Here is a 9,160-nt window from a genome sequence, read left to right on the forward strand (position 1 = left end):
TCTAACGACTGTTATAACATTATAAAAGAATGTTTCAATGATTGAAATGTAGAGTTGAGCATATGTAACCACCTATGGATGTAAGCATATAGTGTGTTCGCACATTAGTGTATAAATCCATGTGCTGGAAACCAAGTGCGTGCATATGTATGCATGCGGTATTGGTGAAAGAGACAGGTTGGGTACGCGTACTGGCGGAAATTCACGTCTGTGAAATTCTGCTGAGTTTGAAGTTTACGAAATCAAAAACTAGTCACCTTAGGTATGCGAGAAAATATTTATTTATCTGCGATATACTCTGGATTGATTTCGGTTTGATTCTGTTGAGATTCCCTCGTTTATTTTGGTTAAAAATTAGTTGTCAAAGTCAAACAGGACTGGTAATTGCCTTTGATTCGTAAAAGGGAGGATATATTTTCGGTTTGAAGAAGACCGAGGTGAAGATATTTTGGAGATTCTATTTTGTAAGTTACGTGTTGATTTGGAGAAGATTTTTCATGGGGTTTTATTCTGCCTTGACAGGGAAGTATTTGACGCATAAATGGATAAATTTCACTCAAACAGGGAATGAAATAATATCGGATTTGTTGCTCTATTTTCGGAAAAATTTCACGGGATTTCATGTGTGATTAGAGGATTGGCGTATGTCTGTGCCAGTTTAATATAAAATGAGATAAGGAAGAAATGTGTTTGTAGTGTGCAGGCTTCAGTTGACGCGTGAAACAAAAGAGAATGAAGAATTATTTCCTGAAAATGGCAGTCGAGAATATTATTGATCAATGGAGGATTATATGCATTAACTCAGAGTTATTATTGGTCCGTTGGATATAAATAAGTTTCTGGAGAGTCATAGTGGGGATCGAGAGTTTGGGGAGAAGAATAGAGAGTTGCAGAGCAACTTCTCTGCTGCTGCAGAGAAGAAGAAGACGAAGAACAACAGACTACACTTCTGGTCTGTCGTTTATGAACTGTCGCATGTTCACAGCTTAGCGACAGTTTGTCTACGACAATTTCCATTTATAGTTTTCTGTAACAGCAACGCCAGCAACAACATTTGAATTTCATTGTAGAGGTGGACTCTGTAACACCCAACAAGCGTTGCAAACTCGTTGTATAATTATTTTTCGCTAATAAAAACACAATTTGAGCTATGATTATATTTTTGAGTGTGTTTTCATCATGAGCAGCTAGACCCCTACACTGGGTCGACGGAGGAATCTGAATTTTATACATGGGTAAATTTGTTTTATTCTTTTTATGACTTTTGCACTGATTTTAAATTGATTTATGATTCGAATTAATTAGTTATTATTTTATTTGATGGGTCATGCTTGCTTAAATATTTGATGTCCCATGCTTACGATTTATAACTAATATTTTGAGAATCTACCTTGGCAAAAATAAGAGTCCATGTTATTGAGATTTAGTTGTTGAGGATAAATAAATTGAACCCTATGTTATGAATTCGGTGAACTCCTAGTCCCAGTAACTCTCCCTTTATTATTTTTATTAAATCTTTAAATTTAATCTTCACAAGTCTTAGAGTTCGAATCCTATTTACTACAACAATTAATCTACTTTGGCAAAATAAGAGTCGATGTTATTTTATTTATTGAGCTATAATCGTTGAGAATAAATAATTGAGCCCTATGATATGAACTCGGTGGAATCCTAGTCCCAGTAACTCTCGCTTTTATTATTTTCATTAAATCCTTAAATTTAATCTTCACAAGTCTTAGAGTTCGAATCTTATTACTACAACAACAATTAAAAATCTTATCAATGGACTTTTGACAAACAAAAGTTAAGCCTATTATGTCAATTATTGATGGAAGATAGGTTAAAATCTTTTGTTTACAAGGATTATGTCTATTGTATGTCATTATGCAAATAATGATGGAAAATAGAATGAATCCTTGTATATGCCGCAGTATTGATCATTCCCTGATCCATATCTTATGTGTATATTGCAATGCTCCATAAGTTTTTCTTGTGTTGAGCATAAGACGATTGAGTTAATCATTCTTTTATAGTGATCTTAGTCGTAGCTCCGTAAGTTCTCTTATGTCGAGCATTTCCAACTAGATTAATCATAGATTCATTTGTGGTTAAATTAATCATGGGTTCTCTCGTGGTTAGTTTAATTGAGAATTTTGGATATAAAAATCATTCCTTATGGTTTTTGGTATCCAATAAAATCCTTCTTTTCTTGTAAAAGTAAGGTCGCTCTTGTTGTTTTCTTGGGAATGACATCAAATGGGGGAGAGTTCTTTTGAACTTGCGCTTAATTTCCATATCTTTGTGGGGAGTGCGGCTGTGGAATTATTTTTAGGGGTTATCTTGTATCTTTATAAACTCCTTGATGAATAAATTTAGCCTCGGCTTTATGATTGCATCTAAACAAGTTGATATGTACTTTTCTTTGGTCTTGAAGCGTCTTCGTGGAAATTTCATTAGGATCCCGTTTTCGTACCTTTGCCAATTTTATTGACAAAAAGAGGGAGAATTAATGTGTAGTTCACACTATAATTACATATGATTTACGTGCTTTACGGGTCATTATGTAAGGGGGAGTGGTTTTCATGTTGAGACGAAAGTATTGACTAAGGGGGAGTGATACATATCACCATAGTGTTGTTGTCGAAGTTGTGATATGAGAACTTTGATGTTGTGTAATAATACTATGTGTAGATGGTGGATTTTCGCAAGGGCAAAATCGTAAAACCATAATTATGCATACTCCGGATCCGGCAATCGGTTGAGTATTGAGACTCATGTCTCTCAACAAAGCGTGAAAGCTCATGCCATAAACTCTCTTACAGAGAAGGTTGTCTCTCAGAGTATCTGTAGATGTGTAGTCTCCCAGCTGAGGCCACGGCACATCTCATGAATACTGAACAATTTCAGTAATTATTTATATATAGAATCGAAAGATTGGACGGCTCCTAGACAGCATGCCTGCTAGTATAGAGCGACAACGTCTTCAGGATGCAACCAGGTTTTCCCTAACTATATAGGATAAATATGATACTCCAGCAAGTTCATATTGCTCAACTCTCAGATAATTAATGCTCCTAGATAGGAAGCCCTGCTAGTATAGAGATATCAGTTAATTATCTCTAATCGCCTGAATATCCAGCAATATTCTACGATTCTTCGTTATATTTCGTCATTTCAATTCGTGGTTCTTCTCAGCAGAATTCCACGGGTTAGTGATAAATATTCAACGAAACAGGCATCTTAGCATCGAATAAGCCCTGACTAAAATGGTGCAAGTGTACTTAGCAATAATGCACAGACTAACATTTGAATGCGCCAAACGAGCATTTCACAAATACGAATGAACAATGAACCTATGCAAAATAGGAAGGAAAAATAATAATAAAAAAATATTAGCAAAGGCGCCAGGGACTGGGCTCACCAGCCGTCCGGTCATGCCGTGACCAGTCCCACGCCTAATTTTATATTTTATCATATTTTATTATTTTTTCCTGATCTCATGAAAATTCTCTCGTTCGAGCAAATCTCCTTCGATTCAAGGAAATTCTCTAATCTCATGATATTTCTTTATGTCAAGAAAATAATAAAATTAGGGAAAGGTGTCACGGGACCGAGCACCAACCGGCCGGCCATGCCCTACTGTGACCGGTCCCGCACCTCACGTCCCCATTATTTTATTATTTCTCTCAAACCATGAAAATTCCCTGATTTCATGAATTTTCCCTAAAACCATGAAAATTCCCTGATTTCATGAATTTTCCCTAAAACCATGAAAAATATTATAAAATTAAGAAAACTTGTGGGACCAGGCCCTAGCCGGCCGGTCATGCCCTAGCCGATCCCACATGTTTATTATTTTATTATTCTTATTTGTTTTGTTTTCCTCATTCCATGAAAGCTCCCTGATTTCAACAAAATACCTTGGTTTCAACAAAACTCTTTGATTTTATGAAAATTCCCTAAAATCATGAAAATTACATAAAATTGGGAAGAGTGCCCTGGAACCGTGCCCGTTGGCCGGCCGGCCATACCTTGGCCATTGCCGGTCCCACACTCCATCATTCCCTATTTTATTATTATTTTATTTCTCTCATCTCATGGAAGTTCCCTAATTTCATAAAACTTTCCAGTTTCATGGAATTTCCCTCAATTCAGAGAAAATACATAAAACTGGGAAAAGTGTGTGGGACCGTGACTGTCGGACGGCCGGCTATGCCCTAGCCGTGGCCGGTCCTACACCTTGCAAGTCCCTATTTTATTAATTATTTTTCATCATCTTATGTATTTTTTCCTAGTTTCAGCAAAACCCTGGATTCTGCATATTTTCTCAAAATGTTGCTCAAACCCGCATCGGAAAATATTGAAACTCTCAGGACTGAGACACGGACACTATGGTGACACGGGCACATTCCCTTGACCGACCAAGGGTGACCCTAAGGCTTGCAAACAGCCGGTCCCACACGTTTTAATGATTTTAACCTAATTTGCTCAAATGCTCATATTAGGTTCAAACTCTTTCCAAACAATTGGGGGTTTGCTCAAACGACCATCAATTGGTCCCACGGCCACCAAGAGCCGGTCCCATGACCTCTTGGTCGGTCCCTCATCTTTTCATGGCTAGGTTTTATTATTTGTCGCTCACACGAGCATTATTTTAATAAATGATTAAACCGGCATTTAATCATTCTTTCATCAACTGGTCCTCAAGAGACTTTGGTATTTTTCTCATTCGAACATCTGGGTGTTACATAGTGGAGTCATCATCCCATGTAGTCGGTCCCTGCTTCGTTCTGCGGTTGATTTTCAATAAATCATCATTTCATTAAAATTAGGGTTTTGAATCCAGAACTCTGCAAAAACATGATTCTGAGCGGATTCAAATACTAATAATTTTATGTTGATCCCGTGATCAACACTTTTATTTATTATACTCGACCTAGCAGTCAGTATCTTAAATTGATATTTTATTTGGTCCTGCTACCAACAATTCATCAAACGAGCAATATTTGCTCTAATTAGCGATACTTGCTCAGATTCAAGAATATTGATTCAACTATCAATATTCAACAATTTAGCAACACAGTTTGCTCGTCTTAGGTAATCAACATAATAATACCTCGTCTCAGCAGACATATTTAATTCATGAGTTTCTGAACATTTGCAAATCATGTTCAACTCAACAATATATGGACTCATCGTCCCATAAAGTCAGCAACTGACTCCACAATCACGAGATATCAATCGTGTCACATGGGAGGATATTAACTAGGGTTTTGGTCTGGCGGTCTACGACACATGTGTTCACCCACGACGAGAATGTGAGCAAGTCGTGCAATCAGTTGGAAGAGTCAGCAAAGTAGTGGGTGGAAATTTAACCAAGTCTCCGCATGATGAGCAACTGGTTTTAACACGATTTCCCACTTCCCCACTCTCTGATTCCAGCAACTGTCACACTTCATAGGATCATGGTGTTTTTAATTTAGTAATATAAAAAGACCTCTGAATCATTATTGAAAGGACAAGATTCGAATACTCGAACATTCGTCTAAAGAAGGAATTTCTCTGGGAGTTCATACAGACAATCTTTCGTATACACGAAATCATCGTCTGAGTAATTACTCTCAATTGAACAAAATTCAATCGTTCAGAGCGTTCTTACGCTGAATTCACAACACACCTACAATCTCAGATTACCATTGATCTCAAACATTTCTCAGCTTCCCTCCTACAGATCAACCCATCCTCTCTTGTGACCGAATTGACTCTGGAACGGTCATTGTTCTTGGTTTAGGCCGAAGTCTTACAGATTGATCTCTCGAACTTAAAGCACTCCCTCTTGCAGTGCATATGTGTGAGGTTCAATATTTCGCTCGGTTCAAGGAGTCTCCACACGGTTGACTCTTCAATTCCATAAAAACCAGCAAATCGTTTTTCCCCACCTACAGATTGGCGACCACAGTGGGAGTTTAATCTCTCGGTTGCAATCTCAAAATTTCACAAGATGGCTGGTCTTAGGTCTGGGTTAGTTACAGGTTCCAACAAAAACGACGACGGCACTAGCAACAACAACAATGAGGATATCCCGGAAATAATTCCGGTCTCTAACACTGGCGGTGATGATGTTACTCCTCCTCACGCTAACACGGAAGGTCATCCTCTGTTCGGCCGACACCCTGAGGAAGTCAGAGGAAACCCACCACCTACCATTGTTGATCTCATCAAAGTGCAAGAGACTCTTGCAAAGAATCAAACCGATATGGCTACTACACAGAAAGAGTTGTTTAATTATCTGAAGACTCTCACTGACAAGATGTCAGAGAGAACTCAAGAAAAAGGAAAGGAAAAGGATAAATCCTTAAATGTTGATCCTGAGGTGGTTCCAATTCATACGGTGGATGACGACGAAGTCCGCAAAGCAGCAGACGATCCATCAGCAAAGCAGCCATCAAATTTCATTACTCGGGAAGATTTGGAACTCCTCTTGGAGAACCGTGTAAAAGACAAGACATCACATGTCCATCATCACCAGCCTCCGTACCCTGCTGCTACGCAAAGGATTCCTCTTCCAAAAGGTTATACCTCTCCAACCTTCACTTTGTAAGACAGAACAGGCAATGCTTGGGAACATGTTTCTCGGTTCCTGGAAGCCTTGGCTGGACATGAACATAACCATGTTGTTCGCCTCAAAGAATTTTCAAAATCCTTGAAAGGCAGGGCATACACCTGGTACAACAACATCGCACCAGGAACTATCAACAATTGGGGATAAATGATTAACGCCTTCTACAGAAAGTACTTCTTTGTGTCAGAGCAAATTACTCTCTCTGATCTTGGAAGAATGTTTCAGAGGAGCAATGAACATCCCAATGACTACGTGAAAAGATTTAGAGTCCAGGCCCTGGACTGTCATGATCCAAACGTCACAGAGCAACAACTGGTAGACTTGTGCATCAACGGCATGATCCCGGTCTACAAAGCTTTATTGGAAAATCTTCGTTTACAGACCTTCTCAGAGCTTCATGAAGCGGCGAAGAGATCGGAAACTACTGCACACGCTTTACTGGAAAGAACAAAAGCTACAAAGGCTGAAGAACCACGAGACACTCGAGGTAGCAGATGTCTGATTAACAAGAAGTACAACCTCCAGCCTTCCACAAACGATGTTGCAGAAGGGAGCAAACGGAAAGACGAACCATCGCGCAAGCATACCTCAACTCCTTCAAAAGCACAAAGGAAGGATAAGCAAGATGCACAAGCTCCTGAACAGCGCGCAGGGGCTCCTGATCAAGACGCACCTGATTTCCCCCTTTCCATTGAAGAGGTGATTGAACTCCTGGATGCTTGGATCCAAGATGGCGCTATCAAGTTGCCATATGTAAAGAAAGAACCAACTGAAGAAGACATGGAAAGTCCTTGTTACCGTCGCTTCCACAGGTTTGTCAATCATCCCACAAGTGATTGCGTCTTAAAGCGTATATTCAGGGAAAATGTTGAATCCGGGGAACTTAACTTGGGGACTGAAGGAGTACACAGAGATCCTCTCCCAGTCAGGACTTTCTCCATCTCTGAACAACCAGTCAAAGAGGCAGTTCAATCCTTGGTCGCATGTGAATTATCTGTCGAAGGCACAAAAGAGAGACATGTTCACAACACTGAACCACATCGTGTCAAGAAGTCCATACTTCTTGAGCCTCCAGCCACAGACCAAGAGATATACGACTGGGTACTGCTTACTACAGTCAATCTTAGAAGAAACGAATTTGGAATAAAGTTGATCGATGCTGGCACCACCATCAACAACATTCTACTGAAAATCATCGGATCCACAAGCATCACTCGACAAGAGGCTACTCATGCTCCCATCTCAATCAGAGACCTTGAAGGAACGCTCGGAAATACTTATAGCTACATCACTCTCAAAGTGAACATAAGTTCAACCTGGACATACCAAGTTTCACATAATCAGGAAGATCCAGGATATGACATGTCCTTCAGACGAGCGTGAATCCACGCTGAAAAGATGGGTACTTACAAAGTGCCTTTGGTTACACATCTCTCCAACGAAGAAAGTTCTGATCCAGAAGATTTGGCGGATGTTCCATCATCAGAGCACTTGGAGGAATTTTGAGCGTTGACGAGTTTGAAATTAAGGACCTGCAAAAGATGCATAAACATTCATCAAAAGGTCATGCACTCAGGCAAGTCTCATTCCTCCCACGTCTATGTCATTTATTTCCTCACATGTTATTCTACCATGGGGATTCAATTCTGCTAGCATCTCTGATATTGCAAGACGCTATAAGTGGGTAATCTCACTTCAGCAATATTTTACCAAGTGGTTGAATTTGACATTTCTCCGAATCGAGCATCTCACTGAGACATTCATTACTGAGATGATGTTCAAGCACGGAAAAGAACAATTTGGGCATTTCTCCATAGACTTGCAGGAGTGTTCATGTGTGCCACAAAACCAGAAAGCTCTGATGTCTGCACAAGTATTGAATCCCACCATCGCGGCTAAAGGAGTGTTTAATCAACAGAAGATAGTTGGAGCCGAGACGATAAATCCTAAGACATTCGATGCTTAAGAGATGTGACGCTTCAACGCTCAAGCATCTAAGAAGCCTTCAAATTGTACTCCCAGTCAAAGAGTACACCCTCTATAATGGCACCTCTAGCTTCAGCATAAATATCTCGATAATGACACACTGATTCAACACCAGTACGATCAAAGTGTAACTGAATTTATCCCATGGTAAGGCTTCTGAAGCAGATGCAACATCATTTATCCATTGATGGAACAAACTCCTTCAACATACACCGGGGACTTGATTTTATCGGAGAAATCAATTCTATTTCAATAAATTTTATCCACATAACAAGTTATTGCAACCTGATGTGATTCCATGAAACTTCATCAACGGGTCTTTCTACATCACAAGACCCTGCATGAATGAGGAACTTCCTCTCTTCACCGATCACATCCAGAAGGGAAACTGTCATTGCTATCTACCGCAACAACATCGATTCCCTGACAAGGCACTTCACAGTAAAGGCTCACTGGATGAGGGAGTAAAGACTATGTCGATAATCATGGATCTACCTTTTCTGTCTCTGGAACAACTCCGGCCATAGTATCGGCATCAACAAGCATTTCTGG

Source organism: Papaver somniferum, chromosome 9 (genome assembly GCF_003573695.1).
Source record: "Papaver somniferum cultivar HN1 chromosome 9, ASM357369v1, whole genome shotgun sequence".
Classification (NCBI taxonomy): Eukaryota; Viridiplantae; Streptophyta; class Magnoliopsida; order Ranunculales; family Papaveraceae; genus Papaver; species Papaver somniferum.